This window comes from Balaenoptera acutorostrata, chromosome 18, assembly GCF_949987535.1.
Source record: "Balaenoptera acutorostrata chromosome 18, mBalAcu1.1, whole genome shotgun sequence".
In the NCBI taxonomy this organism is placed as follows: domain Eukaryota; kingdom Metazoa; phylum Chordata; class Mammalia; order Artiodactyla; family Balaenopteridae; genus Balaenoptera; species Balaenoptera acutorostrata.
This window is the reverse complement of record NC_080081.1, coordinates 10636381-10663454: the sequence shown is the minus strand read 5'-3', so window position 1 is coordinate 10663454 and position 27074 is coordinate 10636381. Positions and strand designations below refer to the sequence as shown.

The following is a 27074-nucleotide window of genomic DNA, read 5'->3' as shown; positions in this document are numbered from 1 at the left end:
CGGGCTTAGTTGCTCCGCGGCATGTGGGATCTTCCCCGACCAGGGCTTGAACCTGGTCCCCTGCATTGGCAGGTGGATTCTTAACCACTGTGCCACCAGGGAAGCCCTAATGAAATGTTTATACAATGCTGCCTTATGGGAGCACATGTCCGCACAGGATAACTCCAGTGTCACTCGGGATGCTGTAATTGTTTAACCTTCTTAAATGCTTTACCATGTGCAGCTGAAAGTTAGATAAATGAAAGATAGGCTAATGCTAATTGGCATGAACAAAAGAAGGTATAGCGTAAAGCAGTGACTGATATATAATTTTATTGGGGATTTTTATCAAAACAGGCATTTTTAGCAGTAATAAACTATGAATGAGTAGAAAAAAATCCCATGGGAAAAGTGTATGAATTATTGGAACTGTATGGAATGAAATGTAAGTAGTTGTACTTTGATATAAGTTACTGTTTTTCATTCTTTCACACGACTTCTGATAACAGGACCTATTGGTAATGTCAGCTTTTATCGTATAGTAATTTAATGCAAAGACTTTTCAGTCTTTGTGATTTTAAAATTTTATCTAGAAGTATGTTGTTCCTGTTGTCTTATGTGACTCTCTTCCTTTTTTAAAAAACAAAATGGAAATGATTGCAAGCTACTCTAATTTCCCCAGAATAAAGGTTAAGTATTTATATTATCTAGTTTATTTGGCTGGTGCATTTAAAATATTTATCCTTTACTTTAAAAGTAATTAAGCAGTTAAAAAACTTGTTTTGCATATATACTGTTTGATTTTTTTTGAATATTAGTTTCTGGCTTCTTTACTAATAATCTGTTTTAACTGTGATAGTTTCAGTAGTTTATATTCCTCACAAAATATTCATGAAATAATGAGAAAGCTGTTGCTTTAATGTCATTCGTGATTGGTAAACTAAGGCATTTACCAATAGTAAAGCTCCTTCAGAAAAAAGTTTGTGTTACCGTCAAGCTAGTAGTAGATTTAAAATTCACTCTTCTCATCTTGTGTTTATTTTTCAGTGTATTAGCTCAGGCTGTGTTTTCATTCATTGGTAAATTGAGAGAGAAAAATGTTTGAATTGTGGACAATCACTGTTTTTATTTCAAGCCTAACAACAACCTTTCACTTGTAATTTTTTTTTTTTCATATCACAGTATAGTTAATTCTCTATGCTGTGTTCTCACAGAGGTGACTGTTGGCATATAGCCAAAATTATTTATATTTCAGCTTTTTCCTATTTGTTTATATTTCAGTGTGGTATTACAGAATAATCTACTTCTGTAAGCTGTTGCTCCAAAGAGCATGACTAACTTTTCTCACTGTTACATTTCTAGCTTTGTGGACAGTCACTTTCCAGACTTTGGCAAAACTGGTTTCAAAAGAGTTGGTTTGAGTTTTAAGTCTTTGTCATTTATCCTTCCTGAAGCAGAGGTGGTAGTTTTTATATGTTAAAGACTTTTAGCCACTTTTTTTTTTTTTTTTAACCAGAGATTATGATATATAGTTTAAAATAAGATTTGCCAGGCCCCACGATGGGAAGCAAGCAATGCATGCTTGGTCAAAACTTCCTCTTTATATGACCTCCTGTAAGTCGATTTCTAGAAAGATACTATAAGTAAAAGCAGGATAATAATGATGGTTAGAATGTTCAAAGTTTGATTTAAGCCTTAGAAATAGGGCCGGATTTGCTATTTGGTTTCTGCTTCAGCCTCAAGAAAGACAAAAAGGTGAATTCCTCTAACAGCATATTTTGCTTCTTTAACATGTGATCACAAAGGTTACCATCATATCTAATGAACTGTATAATATCGGTATTATGAACAAGGCATGCTATTCAGATGTATTATAAATGTTTCAATATTGATTTTCAAGAGGTGAGCATTTTCAGTGTTACTTGGAGTAAAAAAATCTTACATGCTTCATGTGTTAATTTCATAAATTGAAATGTAAATACTATTATAGTAGGAAAATACTACAACAGTTGATTGTGAAAACTGTTAATTTTATGTTAAAAGCAGCTAATTTTTAAGCAGTTAAGCAGGGGAAGAAGACTAACAGTTATTACAACTATTAAGTGGTAAGTCACACAAAGAAGGAAAGCCAAGTAACTTGCAAACAATGAACGTTGAATGGGAAAAAGTTGACTTTTAAAGACGATTATGCAGTTTTCTTCCACTGGTCCCTTCCATTAAAATGGTACATTCCCCCCCCTTTTAAAATTAATTTTGGGGGGGGGTGAGTCGTTGAATCCACGTGCAGGTTTGTCCCACAACAACTTCTCATCTAACATTTTTGCATTCACCAATGAAAATTGCCTGACACTGTGATTACTTTGGTTGCATTTGTCATCTTTGCTGTCTTTTGAGGAATCTGTTGGGTCTACTGCTCCTTTTTGAATTTTTATTTTTGGCTGCACCATGTGGCTTGCGGGATCTTAGTTCCCTGACCAGGAATTGAGCCCGCGCCCTTGGCAGTGAAAGTGCGGAGTACTAACCCCTGGACTGCCAGGAAATTCCCTGCCTGATTTTTGTTTTGTCTTTTTTCTTACGTATTTTAGTCCTTTCGTGTCTTATTTATAGCATTCTTATTTTAAAGGTTCTATCATTTTGTTATTTTACTTCAAGATCTTACGCATCTATTTCTATTTCTGACTCTTCCTCACAATGGATTGTTTCCTCACATGTGTAGATTTTGTCTTGTGACCGCGTATTTGGTATCTTTATTGTTGAACTCTGCATGGTTTGGGTTGTCCGGGGTATCACTGGCTATGAGGATGGGTCAAAACAAGATGAAACTACACACACACACACACACACACACACACACACACACCCACCCACCCACCCACCCACCCACACACCCACCCACACACACACACACACACACTCCCTCCCTCCCTCCCTCCCTCCCTCTGTTAAACAGGCCCATGGTTTCTAATTTCCTGAGGAGACTTTTTCCTTTACTTTGAAGCACAGCTGATAATAAGTGTGTCTTCTACCTATTTAGTAGATTATTTAAACCCCACCCCCCTTCACTGAGGATGTAGTCTTTGTTGTGCCAGGTGGGATCTAGCTCCCCAACCAGGGATCGAACCCGGACCCCCTGCACTGGGAGCGTGGAGTCTTAGCCACTGGAGCACCAGGGAATTCCTGAGGATGTAACCTTTGAGCAACATGGCCTTATGTAGGAGTTTTCCTTCAAATCTTCAGCTCACACATGGTTCCTTTCTCTGAGAGTTAAAACTCAGTTCTCTAGGTTATTCAGATCCCTACTTATACTCTCCAAGATTAGTGGTATCGGCTCTAGTGGATACTGTCTGGCTTTTAGCTTCTTCTTCGTTTTTGATCCCTAGGGATTGCTTGTGGTTTCTTGTAAGCCAAACTGTTCATTTAAAGAAGTTTGTTATATTTAATCTGGGATTTTTAGGTGCTTCTAGGGAGGGTTTGCAGTTATCAGTCTAGTTTGCTTATTGTTGGATTGTCTTAAAATAGTATGATATCTTATTCTCTGTTGAGGAAGTTCTCTTGCTTTCTTTGAGAAGACTAACCCAGAGCAGTCTCAAAGTCAGGCTTTACCCAGGAAAACAGTTCATACGTATTGATGAGATTAGTGCAACTGCATCCAGGGGATGAGGCCAGAGTCAACAAGCAGTGTAAAGTACTCCAGTGGGAAATGGTCAGGGCCAGAGAGAGCAAAATAGAGGTTAAGCCTCTTATCAAGTCATGAATTGTCTTTTATGTGTCATTCTCCAGGCCCTTATTATTCTTTGAAAAGATTTGTGGAGAATGGTTTATGAGGGGAAAATGGTCCTAGTGGAAAACTGTATCCTGCTGGGATTGTGATAGGCATTGTGTTTTATCTGTAGATCAGTTTGAGAAATATCTTTATCTCGACATTTTTAAGTCCTCCTATACATGAGCGTGGATATTCCATTTGATGTTGTTCCACTTATTTACGTTGCTTTAATTTCTTTCAACAATGTTTCGTAGTTTTCAGAGTATAAGTTTTGCACTTACTTTGCTATATTTATTCCTAAGTAGTTTAATATTATTTCTGAGGCTATTAGAATTGCAGTTTTATTCTCATTTTTTTTTTTTGGCCGCACCATGCGGCTTGCAGGATCTTCGTTCCCTAACCAGCTATCGAACCTGTGTCCCCTGCAGTGGAAGCGTGGTGTCCTAACCACTGGACCTCCAGGGAATTCCCTAGAATTGCAATTTCTTAATTTCAATTTTTATTGTTAATTGCAGGTGTATAGTAATATAGTTGATTTTTTTTTACAGTGATTTTGTGTCCTACAACCTTGCTGAACTTACTAGTTCTAATAGTTTTAAGAAATACAATAGATTCCTTAGGATTCTCTCTAGAAGATCATGTCATGTGTAAAGAGAGATAGGTTTACTTCTTTCTTTTCTAACTGGATGCTTTTTATTTCATAGTCTTGCCTGATTTCCCTGGCTTTAATTTCCAGAATGATACTGGAAAGGAGTGGTGAGAGCAGACATCCTATTTTGTTCCTCGTCTTAGGGAGAAAACATTCAGTATTCCACAACTAAGTTTGATTTAGGCTCTGGGATTTTCATAAATTCCCATTATTAGGTTGAGGAAGTGCCCTGCTGTTCCCAGTTTGTTGAGAGTTTTTGTCATGATTGGGTGTTGGATTTTTTTCAAATGCTTTTGCTGTGTCTACTGAGATGATAATTTGGTTTTTATCCTTTATTCCATTGATATGGTATATTACATTAATTAATTAATTTTTGGATGTTAAACTAGCCTTGCATTCCTGGGATAAATCACACTTGGTCATGATGTATAGTCCTTTGTGTATATTGCTGGATTCAGTTTGCTGGTGTTTTGTAGAGAATTTTTCATCCATGTTTATAAGAGATGTTGGTCTATAGATTTCTTTTCGTTTGATGTCTTTGTTTTTGGTATCAGAGTGATACTGGCCTCATAGTATAAGATGGGAAGTGTTCTCTCATCTTCTGTTGTTTTGGAAGAGTTTGTGAAGAATTGGTATTATTTCTTAAATGTTTGGTGGAGTTCACCAGTGAAGCCATCTGGGTCTGAGCTTTTCTCTGTGGGTAGTTGTTTGATTACTAATTCAGTCTCTTGTAGATTTATTGAGATTTTCTATTTCTTCCTGAGTTAGTTTCTATAGTTTGTCTTTCTAGGAACTTGTCCATTTCATCTTAAATTATCATTTATTGTTATGTGATTGTTTATAGTATTTCTTTATCTTTTTATTTCTATAAGGCTGGCAGTAACGTCTCTTTCATTCCTGGTTTTAGTTATTTGAGTTTTTTCATTTTTTCTTTGTCATTTTAGCTAATGGTTTTCCGTTTCATTGACCTTTTCAAAGAACCAACTTTTGGTCTCACTGATTTCTCTCTTTTTCAATTCTCTACTTCATTTCTATTTACACTAGTTTTTGTTTCCTTCATTCTGGTTGCTGTGGGTTTAGTTTGCTCTTTTAAAAAATAGTTTCTTAAAGTAGAAAACTAGGTTGTTTTGAGGTCTTTTTAATATAGGTGTTTGTTCATTTTTCTCTATTGTTTTAGCTGCATTCCCTGTTTTGACATATTGTATCTTCATTTTCATTTCTGAAAGTAATTTCTGGTTGCCCTTGTGATTTCTTCTTTGACCCACTTGTTATTTAGGAGTTTGTTGTTTAATTCCACATATTTATGAGTTTCCCAAGTTTCTTTCTATTACTGATTTCTAATTTCCTTCTTTTTTGGTCAGAGAATGTGTTTTCTACTGTTTCTATCCTTTAAAATTTTTTGATGTTTGTTTTATGGACTAGCATATGATCTGTCCTGGAGAACGTTCCGTGTGAACTTAAGAATGTGTATTCTGCTGCTGCTGGGTGGAGTGTTCTACAGATGTCTTTCAGGACTGGTTGGCTCATAGGGATATTTAAGTCATCTGTTTCCTGGCTGATCTTCTGGTTGTTCTATCCATTATTGAAAGTGGGGTTTAACCTGGTTTTAAAAGCCTTTAAAAAATGTTAGATAGTTATTTTGTTTTGCTCAGTTTACAAAACTGGTGACAAATAATTATGTATAGGCCTGCAACTCTGTGCATGAAAGCACCTGAATAAGGTAGGAAATAATTGACTAAAGGACTCTGAGTGTCCAGGCCTAGAGATTCTCGCAAGGATTCTTTGAAATTTTCAGGAAGCAAGAAATTTTGACACTATTTAAATTGCTCTAGACTTAGAGAAAGAAAAATAGATTTCCATTTCTTTTTATGAAACCAGCATAGTAACTCAGAAATCAAAATCTGGGCAAAGAAAAAAAAAAAAAATCTGGGCAAAGATAGTAAGCAAAAAATAAAATTACAATGACTAATTATATATTGATAGAAGAATTCTGAGTAATAGGAAATAGAATAAAATTTATTTAAGTAATATGCTGCATTCATGCAGGGTGTATTTGTGACATTTCAGTATGGTTCAATATTAGACACTATTAATTTAATTAAATATACTAGTAGGTTAGTGGAGGAAAACTATATGATCATCTTGATGGAAGCCTAGATGTCACGTAAAAGAACTTCACTGTCTTCTCCTTGTAAAATCCTTAGTAAAACAGGATTAAATAAATACTGCCCTCCTAGAATGAAAAGGTCATACCTCATAGGAAGCATTCTCATGAAAGTCAGGATGAAGACCCATATATTTACTATCACCACTAGTATTTTTTTTTTTTTTAAAGATTTTTTTTTTTAATTTATTTATTTTATTTTTGGCTGTGTTGGGTCTTCGTTTCTGTGCGAGTGCCTTCTCCAGTTGTGGCAAGTGGGGGCCACTCTTCATCGTGGTGCGCGGGCCTCTCACTATCGCGGCCTCTCCTGTTGCGGAGCACAGGCTCCAGACGCGCAGGCTCAGTAGCTGTGGCTCATGGGCCCAGTTGCTCCATGGCATGTGGGATCTTCCCAGACCAGGGCTCGAACCCGTGTCCCCCGCATTAGCAGGCAGACTCTCAACCGCTGCGCCACCAGGGAAGCCCCTCACCACTAGTATTTAATAGCGTCCTAGGAGTGCTCGGCAATGCAGTTACGCAAGAGTTATAAAATGGTGGACAGGAAAGGCAGAAATTATAAGATTGTATCGAGTTTCTAGTTATACCGGCAACTGAACAACTCTTTAGAAACAGTAAGAAAAGTCTCTGTGGTAGTTAAAAAATAAATATAAAGAAATCTGTAGCTTTCCTAAATATCAACAAGATAGAAAATACAACTTAAAAATATTTAACCTCATGGAAGTAGTGGCAAAGATAAAACACTTTATGATATGAATTTAAAATGAATTTGTACGACTTATATGAGGACTTCTTATTTTTATATAAGGAAACAATATTGTAAATGCTAGTTATTTCTAGATCTGCGTTTTTGTGTTAAATCCTAATAAATGTAATAATGTAACAGTGGTGGGGGGGATTGACAAAGGAGTAAATATGCAAGAATGGCCTAGACAATTTTGAGGAAAATTGAAGAGGAAACTGTACTAACAGATATTAAAAAATATTGGGGGGCTTCCCTGGTGGCGCAGTGGTTGGGAATCTGCCTGCCAATGCAGGGGGCACGGGTTCGAGCCCTGGTTTTGGAGGATCCCACGTGCCGCGGAGCGGCTGGGCCCGTGAGCCACAATTACTGAGCCTGCGCTCCGCAACAAGAGAGGCCGCGATAGCGAGAGGCCCGCGCACCGCGATGGAGAGTGGCCCCCACTTGCCGCAACTAGAGAAAGCCCTCGCACAGAAATGAAGACCCAAAGCAGCCGTAAATAAATAAATAAAACTATAAAAAAAAAAAAAATTGGGGACTTCCCTGGCGACCCAGTGGTTAAGACTCCACGCTTTCACTGCACAGAGCATGGGTTCGATCCCTGGTCAGGGAACTGAGATCGTGCATGCCGCACAGTGCGGCCAAAAAAAAAAAAAATTGTAATACCTTATAAAGTGAAAATTATTAGGACCATTACATAAAATTTTGGAGCAAGAAGAGACACATTTATGAAATAAATTCATTAGATTTTAGGTAGAGGGCTGATGTGGGAGATTTTATTTGTTTAAGAGGACCTTATTAATATTATATTGACTTAGAAGACAGGACAGGTGGATTGTAGGGTTTTATGCCTACTAATGTACTGTGATTTTAGGTAGTCCCAGAGAAGTTAAAAAGTAATAAGGAATGAGAAATGTTTGATGGTTTTGGTGACTGGGACTTTTTAAATGGGAAGGTAGGTCTTCATTAGTTTGGTGAATAGTGGGAACAAATAATTACGAGAATTTAGAGATTGTTGTGTTTGTACTTCTCAAAATGCTTGTTAGATAACTTTATTTACTTTTATGATAACTTACTTTATGTATGTATGTGTGTTTTCAAGTAAAAAGACTAGTAAGCCTTTCCATAAGAAGTAGCAAAATATTGTTATATTTGTTTTAAACCTCTGAAGTTAGGGTTTTGATTTTTTTTTTAAAATGAGATTAAATGATTCTGTACTTCAACCTTTGACTATATTTCCTAGCTGGACTCCTAAATTGAACTTATCAATATTTTGTTGCTTTGTCTGTGTATAGTAACATTGGATTGAAATGAGAAATACTTGGTATTTACTGCATTAACACCAAAACCTAAAATCAGGGAAGTAGTCATTGTGACTCACATCTTGGCCAGGCAGCCTGCTGTTTGAAGTATGATTCCTGGTGAGTATTGTAGTCTTACCCTTAGGATTCAGTAATGAGGTTGAGTGGGGTTTCCTGTGAGCACTCTGGGATGATTGACAGTAAGGTGGGGGGAATCATCACTTAGCATGCCTACCCTTGATATGATTTCCCCGCTGTCTGGGGAGGTACTGAGGACAAATAGGACTTCGTGATGTCTATGTAATTAGTGTATGTTGGTTCCAGCTGAACAAACTGGAGGGTAATGATCAGGTAAATGGAGATGGAATACATTAATGTAGGCGAAGGTATAAAAGACCTTAGGGAAAACCTTATAAAAATTTTATGGGGTTGTTAAAATATCTATTTTATATCTTTTCATATATATATCTTTTAATAAACTTATCTATTTATATTTTTGTTAGAATATCTTCACTTTTAAAAGCAATTTAAGTGTCAAAACCATTTACCTTTTCTCATTTACATGATTTACTTTTCAGGATATTTTTCAACCTTTTTTTTAATTTGAAAAGGAGTTAAAGTTCTTAATTTATAAAAAATTATTTCACAAAATCTGTTAATGGACTTATTTTCAGCTAATGTAATTATTAATCCTCAAATAGGAATAAATGACCAGAGTCAAGTTTGTAAAACTTTTTGGGGGTGGTAACTGAAAAACCAGGTGACCTTTTGTTATATGTATGTGTGTAGTTGAGATGGTATATTTAAATACCATTTTCTTCAATTGCTTTTACTAGTACAGAATATTTTAAGATGGTGGCCGTCATAGTCCATGTTTCCCAGTTAGTCTTAATTAGATCAGAAGCCTTCCCAGTCTTTTAGATTGCAATAGAAAATCTGTAAGATTCTTAATTCATTCTTGGAAAAAATACTTATAGTTGTCATTGTTCAAGATGAAGTTTTCTTATCAGCAACATAAAATTCCATGGCAAAGCCTCTGATAGTGACTGTAATACTGCATTTAATGGGAAGGAAGAATTGATTTCATTAATGTGATTATGGACCTTGGAGTTCTGGTAATTAGATAATTAAAGGGTTTTCAAATGGCATATTTGCTTTAAAACTTGCTACTGCTCACTTTTCTTATAAAACTTAGCTTTTAGTAACCTTTTTGGATTAAGAAGGCAATGTATCTACCTGTGCATATTTAAAACACTAGACTTTTCAGTGAAGAACAAATTAATCAGGAGAAGAAAGCACTTAACATGTTTAGACATTACTTTTTCCACCCTTTTTCTTTTATTGTCTTTGGAAAAACATATTTTGCCGAGACATTATACTATATCAGTTTAAAATGTTTTGATTATCTTTGGCTTGGCTAAATTACTTTCTCTACATTTTTGGGGAAAATGGAATAAGATAGGATTCCTGGTAGGAATTTGTTCACATTAATATGGCTCATCAGGGACATTATATTTAATTGGAGATCCTGCAGAATAGTAGCAGGAGGCTGAAGAGAATTATTTAGCATTAGCAATGGCTCGTCTGGGAGTTGTGCACTAATCAAGGAGCTTGAGTGTTAGCAGTGGGGATGATGGGAATTATGACGATTATGACATGTAAGCATGTCTGTGTGCAAAGTGGACAGGCAATGAGTTAATCAAGAAGTATATTAAATGGCTCCCATGCTGATTCATTATTATCTACCATAGTGCCTGTCAGGTTGTGTATTTAAAAAATACAATTATTGCTGAGATCAATATGTATAAATTCAGCCACCATTTTTTTGCTTTTCTCTAAAATAACCTCAAATTACCTAATACTACATATAAAAAATAGAAAAATGTATCAACCCCGCTGACTCTGTGATTTGTGTATTAAAATACAGTATCTCATTTTAACACTTTAGAGTGAACCTTTAATTTCAGATTCATTTAAACATTTGTTTGCTTTGCCTTTTCATAATATTTGTTGTAAAAAGACTCTTTGGCTTGTTTTCTACTGCATAAAGTGTTTAGGTTCAAAAACAAATTTTATATATCTTTATTTTTCAAAATGAAAAAATAATTTCATTCTGTCAGAAAGGCATTAATATTTAACACATGAAGCTAATCATTAGACACAAGACAAATCAAAGCATTAATCTCTTCTACCATCACAGTGCTCCAGAGTCAGGGGGTGGGGCATGGTAGTGGTAGGAATCTTCTTTGCACTAGCGGGTGGCCTCTTTGTGCCAGGCAGACCCACCCTGTGCCCAGCGTGGTTAGAGAAACTGCTGGTTAGACAGGCGAGAAATGTACGTGTTTGGGGAAATGGAACTAATAAATTGAATTCCTTTTAGAAAATAAATTGAAATGCAGTATAAATCTATGAGCAAACTGGATTATATCTATAGGCAAATTTATAGAGTTACTGTACAGATGAACACATACAGTTCCTTTTTTTTTTTTTATTATTATTGTAAGCACTGCCAAATTTAATAAAACTTTCTACCAAACTGTGACCTTCATGTATTAACTTAATTAAAGCAATATTATGGGTACTACTTGAAGTGTTAACCTGTGGGTGGTGGTTATTGAAATCCATTATCTGTGGAGTCGGTATCAGTGGTCAGCTGTATTAGAAATAAAACTTGCAACCAAGACCCTCCCTTGGGTGCTGTGAGCTCAGCAGGTTAAATCGTCAAAACCTGTCAAAGCTTCTTAAAAGACTGATAGTTTAAGCTCTGTGGAGTTAAAGATAAACCAATCGTTCCAGTAAGGAAGGACTGTGAGTATTTAGCAGCAAGGCAGAAATTACATTTGGGCAGGAAAGAAAAGGATTTATATCAGTATCTTTAGGTATGAATTATTTTATTCATATATATGTTCGTATACTTGCTGTTTAATAAAAACATTCCAATTTTTAATCTGTGGGAAGTGACTTGTGAAAATTTTCATTTGTAAAATGAAAAGGGTGTCCCTAAGTCTTTAATTTTTGTTAGTAAGACCTTTATCCTTTTACTGATACTAAAAGTTTAAAAACAAAACACTGTGAAATATTGTGAGTTTATCTTTTGTTTTTGTGTTTTTGAAAATTCCTGGTGACTTTAAACAGCATGGTTTGAAAAAGAACATTATGTGTTTCCATGTAGTTAGTACCCGATGGTATGGAAAAAATACCTAATCATGGATTTAGTTTTCTCTAAACATCTATTGAAGTAGGTTTAGAAGTTCTGTAGTCTTACTGAAAAAGCATATGTTAAATAAAAGGTTTGAAAATACAGCTCACCTTTATAAATATAGTATTTTTGATATTGCCGTGTTTATAAGACTTTGACTTGACTCGTTTCTGTTATAGTCTCATTTAAGTCCTCTTAGTGGATGGAAAGATGATCATTTTAAGAAGTACTAATAGCTATCACTTATTGCATATCTACAGTATACTAGAGAATCAGAGTGATTATGTAAGGGAAGTATTACTGTCATTGTTTTGAGAAAATTGGGGCTTCAAGATATAAAATAGGTGGTCAAAGATCATTTAGCTAGGTAAGCAATGGAGCTGAGGTTCTAATTATGTGTGGTTCCCAAATTGTACTCTTTCCATTGTAGCATATTGCTTCCCATGCTAAGTGTATGAAAAAGTCCCTTTCCTCCCCCAAAGAAAGTCAAGTTTATTACCTTGAAGACCACTGTTTATTAGTGCCTGTTGTGGGCCAGATGCTATGCTAGTCGTTGAAATTAGAATAGTGACCAGGAGAAACATGATTTTTTTTTTTTTTTAAGAAATTTATTTATTTATTTATATTTATTTTTGGCTGTGTTGGATCTTCATTTCTGTGCGAGGGCTTTCTCCAGTTGCGGCGAGTGGGGGCCACTCTTCATCGCGGTGTGCGGGCCTCTCACCGTCGCGGCCTCTCCCGTTGCGGAGCACAGGCTCCAGACGCGCAGGCTCAATAGTTGTGGCTCACGGGCTTAGTCGCTCCGCGGCATGTGGGATCTTCCCAGACCAGGGCTCGAACCCGTGTCCCCTGCATTGGCAGGCAGATTCTTAACCACTGCGCCACCAGGGAAGCCCGAGAAACATGATTTTTGCTCTCATGGCACTTAGAGTCTAGTGGTAGAGACAGATATAAAATAAGAAAATATGCAAACAAATAATTACAAATTGTGGTAAGTGTTATGAAGGAAACAGACTAGTTTCTGAGAGAGAATAATGGTGGTCAGGGAAATTCTTTGAAGGGGGTAAAATGTAAGGTGAGACCTGAGAGATGAGAGTCAACTATTAGCTAGGCAGTCAGCTAGACAGATGGTGCAGTGTGTGCAAAGGTCCTGAGCCAATCCAATAGATTGGTTCCTAATTTGTGAATCAGCACTGCTCAGCTTGTGTAGGCATTCATTTGCTAGCTATCTCTAGCAACAGCCAGTGCATTGACCCTACTTGGGACAGCTTCTTTTGGTACTTGCTTCTCCTCTTTTCTCGGTTGTCACAACAGCAACTGCCAATTTGGAGTAGCAAAAGGAGGAGTCCAGGAGGCATCTTCAGGAAGATATAAGGCTGTCTGAATGGCAGTAGTAGATTTATATATGATATATCAATTTATTTGAGTCAAAGCCTATCCTAAGGAAGAGAGGCTCCAATTCAGATAAATTCTATTACTGCCATCTTCAGTCATACATCCATTCAATATGTTTATTGCAAAGCACTGTCTAGATACTGGGAGTGAGTTGTGGTCTGTCAGTGGAAGCTTGTAGGCGTCGGACAAAGGGCAGGAACCATGTCTTTCTATGTGGGAGACAGTACAGGTAAAACTGATACAGATAGTATTTTTAAATGTCTTATTTTGTAAACAACTGTTTAGTGCCTTCCAAGTCTTCCTGTGAATTAATCATATATTAGTTTAGTTTCCAGATCTATAATGTATTCCCTAAATGGTTGCTAGATATTTTAGTAAAAGGGAATTTATAATTAAATATAGCAAAGTAACTTCAGCGAGCTATTTCAATTAAGTATTACAGATCCCTAGGCTACGCTGATGAAACTCAGCAGGGATAGTCTTTATAGGGGAGAACAGTTTCAAAACTACACAAACCTATTTGTGAAGGGTTTCATGTAATTTTTCCTCTTGATAAGAAATGCTTTCACATGTACTTTTTTCTAAATACTTTTTTTTAAAGAGCAGTTTTAGGTTCATAGCAAAATTGAGAGGAAAGTATAGAGATTTCCTATACACCCCCTGTCTCCACACGTGCATGGCCTCTTCATTATCAACATCTACCATAAGAGTAGTGCATATATTGCAAGTGAATGAGCTTACATTGACATAATTACCCAAAGTCCGTAGTTTACATTAGGGTTCACTCTTGGTGTTGTACGTTCTATAGGTTTAGGCAAATGTATAATGACATGTATCCATCATTACAGTATGATACAGAGTATTTTCACTGCTCTAAAAATACTCTGTGCTCTGCCTGTTCATCCCTTGCCATCCCCCCAAACCCTGACAACCAGCGGCCTTTTTACTGTCTCCATAGTTTTGCCTTTTCCAGAATGTCATATAATTGGAATCATACAGTATGTAGCTTTTTCAGATTGGCTTCTTTCACTTAGTAGTATGAATTTAAGGTTTCTCTATGTCTTTTCATAGCTGGATAGCTCATTTCTTTTTAGTGCTGAACAATAATTCTGTTGTTTAGATTACTACAGTTTATTCATTCATTCACCTACCGAAGGACATCTTGTTTGCTTTTGGCAATTATGAATAAAGCTGTTATAAAAATCTGTGTGTAGGTTTCTGTGTGGACATGAGAGTGTGATTGCCAGATCATATGGTAAGATCATGTTTAGTTTTTTTTTTAAATTTTATTTATTTATTTATTTATGGCTGTGTTGGGTCTTCGTCTCTGTGCGAGGGCTTCCTCTAGTTGGGGCAAGTGGGGGCCACTCTTCATCGTGGTGCACGGGCCTCTCACTATCGCGGCCTCTCTTGTTGAGGAGCACAGGCTCCAGACGCGCAGGCTCAGCAATTGTGGCTCACGGGCCTAGTCTCTCCGCGGCATGTGGGATCCTCTCAGACCAGGGCTCGAACCCGTGTCCGCTGCATTGGCAGGCAGATTCTCAACCACTGCGCCACCAGGGAAGCCCCCATATTTAGTTTTGTAACAGATCACCAAACTATCTTCCGAAGTAGCTGTACCATTTTGCATTCCCAGCGGCAGTAAATGAGAGTTCCTGTTGTTCCACATTCTCATCAGCATTCGATGTTGTCAGTGTTCTGGATTTTGGTCATTCTAATAGGTGTGTGGTGGTATCTTGTTGTTTTAATTAGCATTTTCCTGATACGTGATGTGGAGCATCTTTCCAAGTGCTTATTTGCCATCTGTATATCTTCTTTGGTGAGGTGTCTGTTAAGGTCTTGGGCTCATTTTTTAATTGAGTTGTTTGTTTTCTTATTGGTGAGTTTAAGAGTTCTTTGTATATTTTGGATAATAGTCCTTTAACAGATGTGTCTTTTGCATATATTTTCTTTCAGTCTGTGGCTTGTCTTCTAATTCTCTTGACATTGTCTTTTGCAGGGAAGTTTTTAATTTTAATAAAGTCTAGCTTATTCTTTCTTTCATGGACTGTGCCTTTGGTGGTGTTTATCTAAAAAGTTATTGCCATACCCAAGGTCATCTAGGATTTCTCCTTTGTTACCTTCTAGGAGTTTTATAGTTTTGTGTTTCACATTTAGGTCCATGGACCATTTCGAGCTAATATTTGTAAAGGGTGTAAGGTCTGTGTCTAGATTATAATTTTTTTGCACGTGGATGTTCAGTTATGCCAGCACCATTTGTTGAAAAGGCTATCTTTGCTCCATTGTATTGCTTTTTCTCTTTTGTCGAAGATCAGTTGTCTCTGTTTATGGGGGTATATTTATGGGTCCTCAATTCTATTTCATTGATCTGTTTGTCTGTTCTTTTGCTGATTATCACACTGTCTTGCTTACTGTAGCTTTATAATAAGTCTTGATGTTGAGTGTTAATATTCCAACTTTGTTCTTCTTCAGTATTGGCTCTTGTGGTCTTTAGCCTCTCATATAAACTTTAGAATAGGTTTGTTGATATACACAAAAGAACTTGGTGGGATTTTGATTGCATTGAATTTATAGATCAAATTGGGAAGAACTGACATCTTGACAATATTGAGCCTATCCATGGAGATAGAATCTCTCTCCATTTATTTAGTTTTTCTTTGATTTCATCAGAGTTTTGTAGTATACCTCATACAGATCTTGTACATATTTTATTAGACCTATCCCTAAGTATTTCATTTTTTGGGTGCTAATGTAAATGGTATTGTGTTTCAAATTTCAAATTCCACTTGTTCATTGTTGGTATATAGGAAAACAAATTGACTTTGCTGTATTAATCTTGTATCCTGCATTCTTGCTATTAGATGATCATGTCATCTGTGAACAAAGATAGTTTTATATGTTCCTTCCCAATCTGTATACTTTTTATTTCCTTGTCTTATTGCATTGGCTGAGACTTCCAGTATGATGCTGAAAAGCAGTGGTAAGGGAACATCCTTGCCTTGTTTCTGATCTTAATGGGAATGTTTAGAGTTTCTCATCAGTAAATATGTTGTTAGCTATAGGTTTTTCGTAGATAGTCTATCAATTTGAGAAAGTCCCCTTTATTTCTAGTTTACTGAGAGTTCTTTATTATGAACAGGTGTTGGATTTTGTCAAATGCTTTTCCTGCTTTCATTGATATGATCATGTGATTTTTCTTTTTTTAGCTTGTTATGATAGATTACATTAATTGATTTTCGAATGTTCAACCAGTCTTGCATGCCTAGGGTAAATCCCACTTGGTTGTGGTGTATAATTTTTTTTTTTTTTTAAAGTATTCTTTTTTTTTTTTAATTAATTAATTAATTAATTTATTTATTTTTGACTGTGTTGGGTCTTCGGTTCGTGCGAGGGCTTTCTCCAGTTGCGGCAAGCGGGGGCCACTCTTCATCGCGGTGCGGGGACCGCTCTTCATCGCGGTGCATGGGCCTTTCTCTATCGCGGCCCCTCCCGTCGCGGGGCACAGGCTCCAGACGCGCAGGCTCAGCAATTGTGGCTCACGGGCCCAGCTGCTCCGTGGCATGTGGGATCTTCCCAGACCAGGGCTCGAACCCGTGTCCCCTGCACTAGCAGGCAGATTCTCAACCACTGCGCCACCAGGGAAGCCCGGTGTATAATTTTTTAAAATACATTGTTGGATTCAGTTTGCTAGTATGTTGTTGAGGATTTTTGCATCTATGTTCATGTTGTTTTGTTTGCATATAGATGTTGAGTTGTTCCAACCATTTGTTGAAAGGACTAAAGGACTGTCATTTCCCTATTGTATTGCTTTTGTACCTGTGTGGAAAATCAATTAGTGACTTGTATGATTCTGTTTCTGGACTCTGTTTTCTAGTCCATTGATCTGTATCTGTCTGTCCATTTGGTAATACTACATTTGTCTTGATTACTGTAGTTTTATCATCAGTGTTAAAATTGGATTTCTCCAGCTTTATTCTTTTTTATCCAGAATTGTTTTAGCTAGTCTAGTTTCTATGCTTTCCCAAATAAATTTTAGAATTTTGTCTATATTTACTAAAAATCCTTCTGGAATTTTGATTGTAATTGTATCAGTTTGGGGAGAATTGACTTCTTTACTATGATGAGGCTTTCTATCCATGAACATGGGAGGTCTCTTATTTTATTTAGGTCTCCTTTGATTTCTTTCATCAGCATTTGTAGTTTTCAGCATGCAGATCCTGTACATATTTTGTTAGATTTTATACCTAAGTATTTCATTTTTTTGTGAGGTTCCTAAAATGTTTTGTTTTTAAAATTTAGGTTGCCAGTGTACATTGCTAATAGTAGATGCGTGGTTAATGTTTACATGTTGATCTTGTATCTTGTGATTTTGCTAAACTCACTAGTTCTAGGAGGTTTTTGGTAGATCCCTTTGGATTTTTATGAAGACGATTATGTTGTGTGTGAACAGTAACAGTTTTATTTCTTCTTTTATGATCTGTATGCCTCATTTCTTTTTCTTTCCCTATTGCACTGGCTGGGAACTCTACATTATGATTTGGTATAAGAGTGGTGATAGTGCATATTTTCCAATCTAATGGAAAAGCATTCAGTCGGTCAGTGTTAAGTTTGGTGTTAGTTGTAGATTTTTGTAGATGCCCTTTATCAGGGTGAGGAAGATCCTGTCTACCTCTGGTTTTCTAAGAGTTTTTTTTTTTTCATCATGAATGCTTTTTCTGAATCAATTGACATGATTATGTGTATTTTTTTCTTTTGATTGTAATATGATATTTTACATTGAGTGGCTGGTTTTTAAATATTGAACCAATCTTGTGTTTTGGGCATAAACCCTGCTTGATTGTGGTGTATTATTCTTAGAAAAAGAATAAAAAACTGGTAATCAGAACCAGCTACTTCAGATTACTTTAAACCCATTAAAATCACCCTCAAACTATCCTTAGGGAAATCTTTTTCTGATTGTACCAAACAATTATTTCCAACTTGACAGCCAATGTTCCTCAAGTCTTACCTTTAGATTAGATTTCTTAATATTTTATTACTAGTTTTTTCATCATTGGTATGAGGGATCTTGGTCTGCAGTTTTCTCTTTGTGTATTCTCTTTGGTATCAGGATAATGCTGGCCTTACAAAATGAACTGGGAAACGTTCCTTCTCATTTCTTTTTCTGGATGAGCATGTATAGAATTGGTTTCATTTCTTTAAATATTTGGTAGAATTTTCCAGTGAAATCAACTGAGCCTGGAGATTTCTTATTCAGAAGATTTTAAACTATGAATTCGATTTCTTCAGTAGTTATAGTATTATTCAGGTATCTATTTCATGTTGAGTGTGTTTTCTTAGTATGTTGTTTTCAAGGAATTGGTTTATTTCACCTGAGTTGTCCAGTTTATATGCATGGAGTTGTTCTTGGAATTTCTTTATTATCCTTTTGATGTCTGTGTAGTCTGTAGTGATAATCCGTCTTTCATTTCTGATATTGATAATGACTTGTATCTTCTCTTTTCTTTTTGTTAGTCTTGCTTGAGGTTTATCAATTTTATTGATATTTTTGAAGAACTAGCTTTATGTTTGATTTTTTCCTATTGTGTTTCTCCTTTCAATTGCATTGATATCTGTTCTTTATTATTTTCTTCTTACTATTTGCTTCAGAGTTTTTTTCCCTCTTCTTTTTCTGATTTGGTAAGGTGGGAGCTTAGATGGCTGATTTGAGATGTATTTTAGTATATAACATTTAATGCTATAATTCCTCTGTAAGCACTGCTTTAGGTGCATCTAATAACTTTTGATATATGGTACTTTCACTTTTGTTCAAAATATTTTCTAATTTTCCTGTTTTATTCATGAGTTATTTACAATTGTTTAATTTTCAAGCGTTTGGAGATTTTTCTGTTATCTGTTACTGATTTCCAGTTTAATTTCTTTATGGCCAGAGAACACATTTGTTTTGTTTCTTTTCAGTGCGTTAAGGTTTGTTTCATGATATAGGTATAGTTTATCTTGGTGACTGTTTCATGTGTCCTTGAAAAGATTGTTTCATCTTCTGTTGGATGCAGTAGTGTATAAATGTCAATTGGATACAGATGATTGATAGTATTGTCCAGTTTCTCTCTATTCATGCTAATTTTCTACTACTAGTTTGTTATTGAGAGAAGCGTGTTGGAATCTCCAACAATAATTGGGTGTTTGTTTCTCCAGCACTGTTTTTAGGTACCTACATATTAAGAATTATTATGTCTTTTTGTCAGATTCACCCTCGTTATCATGTAATAGTCTTCTTTATCACTTGTAAATTTCTTTGCTCCAAAGTCTGCTTTGTCTGATACTAATACCAGCATTCCAGCCTTCTTTCGTTGAATGTTGCATGGTATTTTTTCCCTGCTATCTTACTTTTAAACTACCTATATCGTTATATTTAAAGTGAATTTCTTGCAGGCAGCATATAGTTTGGTCATATTAAAGAAACCATTTGACTGTATCTTTTAATTTGTGTATTTAGACCCTTATGATTAATTATTGATATGTTTGGGTCTCAGGCTGCCATTTTATTATTTCCTATTTTTCCATCTAGTTTTTGTTCCTTTTACCCATTTTGTGTCATCTTTTGTGTTATTTGAACCTTTTTTAGTATTCCTTTTTAGTTCATCTGTTGTGTTGCTGACTATATCTTGTTTAGTTTTTTTTTTTTTAATGGTTACTCTATGGATTACAATATACATTCTTTTTTTCCTATTTATTTATTTGGCTGTTTTGGGTCTTCATTGCTGTGCATAGGCTTTCTCTCGTTATGGCAAGTGGGGGCTACTCTTTGTTGTGGTGCGTGGGCTTCTCATTGTGGTGGCTTCTTGTTGCGGAGCACAGGCTATAGGTGCGTGGGCTTCAGTAGTTGCAGCACGTGGGCTCAGTAGTTGTGGCTTGCAGGCTCTCGAGTGCAGGCTCAGTAGTCGTGGTGCTCGGGCTTTGTTGCTCCATGGCATGTGGGATCTTCCCGGACCAGGGATCGAACCTGTGTCCCCTGCATTGGCAGGCGGATTCTTAACCACTGCGCCAGCAGGGTTTTCATAATCTATTTAGAATCCATGTTTTCCCACCTCAGTTGGAATGTAGAAATCTTTCTACCATATAGGTATCTTTATTCTTTTCCTTTATGTTATGGTTTTCTTATGTATTTTATCTACATACATTGAAAAGTGCGTCAGACATTGTTAAGATTTTTACTTTCAATAGTCAAACATATTTTAAAGAACTAAGAGGGGGAAAATTGTTTATTATGTTCACCCAGATATTTACCATTTCTGTTGCTAATCCTTCACTCCTGATGTTCCAAGTCTCTAATGTCATTTCCTTTCTCTTTGAAGAACTTCCTTTAGCACTTCTTGTAGAGCTGATTTGCTGGCAGTTAATTCTCTTAGCTTTCTTTCATCTGAGAATGTCTTTATTTCACCTTCATTCCGATATTGTGTTTGCATATAGAATTTTGGGTTGACACTTCTTTCTTTCTAGCAGTTTAAAAATATTGAACACTTCTTTCTGGTCTCTCTAGCTTCTGAGTTCCCCTATAGTTAATGTGTTGTTTTTCTTTGCTTTCAGAATTTTTTCTTTGTCTTTAGTTTTCAGTGGTTTGATTATATGTGTTTGGTCATCAATTTCTGTTGTTATCCTGTTTGGGATTCTTTGAGGTTCCTGAATCTGTAGGTTTATGTCTTTAACAAAGTTAGGGAATTTTTAGCCATTATTTCTTAAAAATATTTTCTCAGCACCATGCTATTTTTTTCTTCTTTTTCTCTGGTAACATGTATATTAGACCTTTTGTGATTGTTCCATAGTTCCTTGAAGCTTTGTTAATTTTTTCCAATCTCTGTTCTTTCTGACTCAGATTGGATAATTTCTTTTAATTTACCTTCAAGTCTGTTGATTCTTTCCTCTGCTATTGAGCCCATCCATTAAGTTTAAAAAAAAAATTGGTTGTATATTTCAATTCTAAAGTTTTTCATGGATTTCTTTTTAGAAATTCTGTTTTCTGATACTTTTCTAGTTTTTCGTTTGTTCTAAGAGTGTTCACAGTTGCTTGCCAGAATATTTTTATAATAGCTTCCTTAAAGTCTTTGTCAGATAATTGTGACAATTTTGTCATCTTGGCCTTGGAGTCTGTTGATTTTTTCCTTTAAGAGTTAAGATTTACCTGCTTCTTGGTGTGCAAAGTAATTTTGGTTTATATTTTGAATATTACGAGACTGTGAATGTTGCTTAAATCCTTTGGAGAATGTTGATATTTTTGTTTTAGCAGCAGTTGACATGGTTGGCTTCAGAGTGCATGTTCTTATCCTTTTCCTGTGTGCTGTGGGTTTTTGTAATGCGATTCATACTGTCTCACATGTATATAACCCACTGGTCTGTCTGAGATATGTGGTCTCTTTGTTCAGTTTTTAAGTTCTTCGGTCTGCTTACTAGGATCATGTCTATACATGCCCAACCTAAGAATGAGCCTAGGAGTTCATAAACAGCTTTATTGAGTCACTTTTCCATGCTAGCTTCTCCTATTATCTCCTCTTATTCCTTTGGCCTTCCCTTCTCTTTCCTCTTGTTTAAAAGGCTGGGAATTTAGTTACCTTGCACTGCTGCACACACTGTGGCCAGGTATGGAGAATACGGAGGGACCTAAAGAAAACTGTTTACTCACAATGCTGCTGATACCAAATGTGTAGGATTCTTTCTCATACTAACAACCAGTTTTCCAACTCTCTGGACACCAGCTGGGTGTCCTACAATTTAATTCAATTCTAACACTAACTACCTGCGGTTAGCTCAGATTCCATGGGTTAAAGGGTCACATCCACAGACTGCCCTCATTTCAGATGCTGGTCTCAAGTACTAGGTTGTCATCTGTACTTTTCACCAACCAGCTGTAAATCAGGGGTTTCCGTAACCCCCTCCTCAGTTTATCATGACCCACAGAACTCAGGCAAACACTTTACTTAATATTTACTGGTTTACTGTAAATGATATTATAAAAGATACAAATGAACAGCTAGTTGAAGAGGTGTATAGGGCAAGGTCTGGAAGGGTCCTGAGCACAGGAACTTCTGTCCCACGGAGTTGGGGTGTGCCACCTTTCTGGCATGTGGAAGTGCTCAGCAACCCAGAGCTCTCCAAACCCTGTTGGGCGCAGCTTTCATGGAGTCTCCATTATGTGGGCATGGTTGGTTAAGTCTTTGATCATCAGTGATTAACTCAACCTCTTTCCCCTCCCCTCTCCCCTGAGTTCAGGGGATGGAACTGAAAGTTCCAACCCTCTAATGGAGTCTTGGTTATTTTGGTGACCAGCCCCCATCCTGCAGCTATCTAGGGGCTTCCAGCCACCAGTCATCTCATTAGCATACAAAAAGACACTCTTAGCACTCCGGAGATTCCAAGGGTCTTAGAAACTCTTGTCAGGAACTGGGGTCAAAGACCAAATATTAGAACAAAAGATGCTCCTAGCACCCCTATCATCAGGAAATGACAAGCGTTTTAGGAGCTTGTGTCAGGAACTGGTGGCAGAGACCAAATGCGTATGTGTTCTTACGTGACAAAGAAAGAAAGCAGTGGAAATTTACCCATCCTCTTGGGGCCACAGTTTCATTGATTAGAGAAGATTGTTCCTTCTATGACTGTTTCGGCTCCTGTAGGCCCCCATTTTTACCATCGCTACTGCAGCCATGGAATTACTTGGGAGCGGGGGCACAAAAGAATGGAGTTAAAAACACAAAAAAACCCTGGAAGATTTCTGTAGTGTTCTAACTCTTAGGAGCTCCCTTTTCTGCTTCTGGAGTCAGAAATACAGGGCTTCTCTGTCAGCACCCCATTGCCTAGTGGGTATCAGATTGTTGATCAGGCAGAGGGATCATGGAGGAGAGGAAAACGCCGAACTCGCCACTGGTTCATGGTAATTTGAATTCTGTTCTTCCTCCATCTGCCTGCTGCTATGTACTTTTCAGAGTTCACAAATAGTTGATTAATGTATTCTGTTCAGATTTCATAGCTGCATTCAGTGGGACAAACAGAATGGAATATGCTTACTCCATTTTACCTGAAATTAGAATGACCAGTGGTGTTTTTCAAAAATTAAAGTGTGAGAAGGATTTTGATATATCCGAATGGGTTTTTGTATCCTATATATTACGTTGTGTATCCTGTATTATGGGAAAAGTTTGGTTAGGTAACATCAGAGGAAAAGAAATGTTTTCATTGTCAACAGCACTACTTGTTAAGCTTCGTGTGAGAGTCTTGGGAGAGAAAAGAGAATGTTTGCAGCTAATTGCTTGGAGTGGCCCAACTGCAGCAATGGATGTTAAGCTGCTGTTTATGATGGAATGTAGCATTCCTCACATGATCCATTATCTTCTTTTCATGGGAGGTAAGCATTGAGAACCACTGACTTCCTGGTTAAAGCCCAAACTACTGTGGCATTCAAGATTCCCTTCACGCTGGTTTTCCTTATAGTTGACCATTCTCTTCCGCCATCCTCTCGTATTAGTGCCTCCTTATCCACCTTGGTTTCAAGCCATTTCACTAATTTCTTAATAGGCCGGGGCCTTTTACATTCCATGATTTCTCTGTTGGTAGTTCCCTTCTCACTTTTTTCCATTGATTAGAAATCCAGTTTTATACTTTAATAACTGATTCTTCGTGAAACCATTTTCTGCATGAGCAGTTTATACATACTCTTGTTTATTTTTATTGCAATTGATATAGAAGTCTTTTTCACGAGACAGAACTCCTAGAGGGGAGGGCACTGTGATTTATCATCTCTTTATAACCTGCTGTAGCAGAGGACCTCTGATTAATGTTGGACTGAGTCAGGGAAGTGTTCAGGGTTTACTTAATGGTAGACGGATATGGTGGATGGAACATAAAATAGCTGAATTAGAAAAGAGATTGGAAAGCGGGGACCAGTACTGTATAAATGGAATTAGGAGCTAATGTTGTGGGGAAAATGTTTCATTACTTTGAGTTTTGGAAATAATACTCAGATACTCATTTTCCTGGTCTTTTAATTACATACAGTTTTTCTTTTGGTGGGACAGCTTTTCCCGTAGTTCTTTCTGTCCAGAGAGCCAGCTGCCACAAGGTTTTTCTACCTTGTGTTCTCCAGATGTTCCTTTTAATTTGAATACATTTATTTACTCTTTCATACAAAAGGGGCATGCTGACAGCTGCACCAAGTGTTCTTTCCTAAGCCAGCCAGACATTTGGATTTGGAGAAAAGTTATATTTTGAAATAAAAGCCAAGTAACTTGCAGCCTTATTAAATCATTTATTTTTTTTCCTTGCCCGTTGCTCCTGCCAGGTTGGGTACCTTTTCACCTGTCTTTACAGCATCCTGTCACATATCTTTTCCAAAAGTAAAGACCTAATTCATCCTGAAATCTCTGTGAGATGAAATGAGCCTTTCTACAAGCTAACGTCTATACCCTAGTACTGTTACTGAAAACGCAAGTCTGTGTGCCCGAGGCACAGTGAGGCCAAACAATACCAAAACATCGGAGTTTGGAACAGAGAAATGTATGTTGCAGGGCCGTGCAAGGAGATGGGTGGCTCGTGCCTTAAAAGCCCCAAAGTCCCCGAAAGTTTTCAGCAAAGCCCTTTTATAGGAAAGGTGAGGGACGGGTGTGGTTAGTTGTTGCAGACTTCTTGGTGTCGGATCCTTTGCTCTTGAGGTCAGGCCATGGTCAGGTAACGACGTTCCTGTAAATCTCCACCAAACAAATGTTACTCTCTGTTCTGACAAGAAATGGGCAAGGTCCCAAGGCACAACTTTCACCCGCCGAGGTCCAGGTCCTGGCTAAGAGGAGGGGATCCCTGCAGGGGCCGGTTACCCTGCCCCGGAGCGTTCATCCAGCACCCAGGCTGGGTCCTCCCGCCAGTGCCCAGGCCTGGCTGAAGAGGCAGATCTCAGCTGGCGGCTCCCTCAGGGCCAGGTCCCCAGAGCCTGCCCAGCCGTCATCACCGAGGGAGCCAGGCGCCCAGGACCCAACTGGCCCTCAGGCTCCTCAGGCGGCCCAGACGGCGGGGGCCAGGTCCTGCAGACTGCGTCCCAGGCAGATGGCTTCCGCCATTAGGTCGCAGAGGCCAGGTGAGCTGGAGGGCCCCAGGGAGAAGGCCGGGATCCGTCTCTTACCTCACTCTCCACCTGACGATCACCGCTCTGCCGACCATTGGCTGAATAGCCCACTAATGGCAGCTCATTGACAGTTGCTCCCTTGGGGGAGGGGCCCACTGCGCCCCAAAAGAAAATCCAAAAGAAAAATAACAAACCAGAATTTTGGTGTAAAACAGAGTGGGGAGTATAGTGCTGGAAATGATGAGGAATTTCTAAAAGATAGCAGATGGGATCGTTCAATAGAAAACCTCAGTCTATAACATAGACAGGAGAGGGTGGCTGTAAAAGAAGGGAGCAGCTCCAGAAGAGAAAGATCCAGAGCAGGAAGGGGGACCTGGGGCAATTGACAGGATGTCTGGTTAGGAAACGTCATTATGATCATCCAGCTGGGTGATTCCTCCATGCTAAGTGTCCATCAGCAGGGAAATGGTTGGCAAACTGGCAGGGCCATATCTTGGAATTCTTTAGTAATTAAAAAATAATGAGGTAGATCTCTACATATTGACAGAACATCTCTAAGACATATTAAAGATCGAAAAAGAACTTGTAGAATGACTTATATGATATAAAAATACTATTAATGTTTAAAAAAACCCCACACAAAATATTTTATATTTTTATAGTTACATACATCATATAAAAGCACAGACCAGGGGTTCTCAACTGTGACACTATTGGCGTTTTGGATTAAGTAATTCTTTTTTATAGGTGGGTGTCTTGCTCATTGTAGAATGTTTCGAAGTATTTCTGTCCTCTACCCACTAGACCCCAGTAGCATCCCTGCATCCCACAGTTGTGACAAGCAAAACTGTCTCCAGACGTTGCCAACTGGGCGCTGCAGAACAAAGTTGCTCTCTATTGAGATCCCCTGGTATAGACAAAGGTCTAAGAATGCGTACTCACTTGAGAAGTGATTACCGGAGGGAGAAAATGTAATGGGGATGGAGGGATGGTCGGTAGAGTTGTTAGCTTTATTTTGAACAATAACAATGTTTTGGTATTATGTGTAATTAAAAAAAAAGAAAGAAACCAAAAGATACCTTTGCTAATAAGATCTCTCCTGTGTCAAATTAAAAAATGGTCAGTGGTGAAAAGAAGAAATACAAATAGCTCACAAACGTGAAAATATGCCCAGAGGCACTAATAATTAGAGAAATGCAAAGTAAAAAACTAGTAAGGAAAAAAAAAAAAAAACTAGTAAGGAATCATTTTTCATTAGATATAAAATTAGACATGTTCAGTGATGGTGTGGTGTGGGGAAATTCATCTCTGCGAGACGTGTTAATAGACATAAGCTTTTAAGCATGTAGTTTATAGCCTTTATACTTCCAAATATTTTTCTGACAGAAATATATACATGCATACAGATTGACATGTTCAGGGAATCTTATTGCAGCTTGTAACATCTGCAAATTGGAAGCAATATCCATTATTGGAGTAAAGGTTAAATATGTTATGGTTTACCCAGGTTACCAGCAATGTTATGTAGCAGTTAAGCAAGTTTCAAGAATAATATGTAGTGTGATACAATTTATGGGAAGAAAATCTTAAGCACAATACAAAACCATACACTGTTTGTTTTTTTTTAATAAATTTATTTATTTGGCTGCATTGGGTCTTCGTTGCTGTGCACGGGCTTTCTCTAGTTGCGGCGAGCGGGGGCTACTCTTCGTTGTGGTGCGTGGGCTTCTCATTGCAGTGGCTTCTCTTGTTGCAGAGCACGGGCTCTAGGTGCGCGGGCTTCAG

General features: G+C 37.4%; 1 protein-coding gene across 3 annotated transcripts in view; it reads left to right on the top strand.

Moving 5' to 3' along the window:
* The window catches only part of PCCA (propionyl-CoA carboxylase subunit alpha), a 367760-nt gene that overhangs the window by 16835 nt on the left and 323851 nt on the right, over positions 1 to 27074 (top strand). The gene's annotated exons all lie outside the window — the stretch shown is intronic.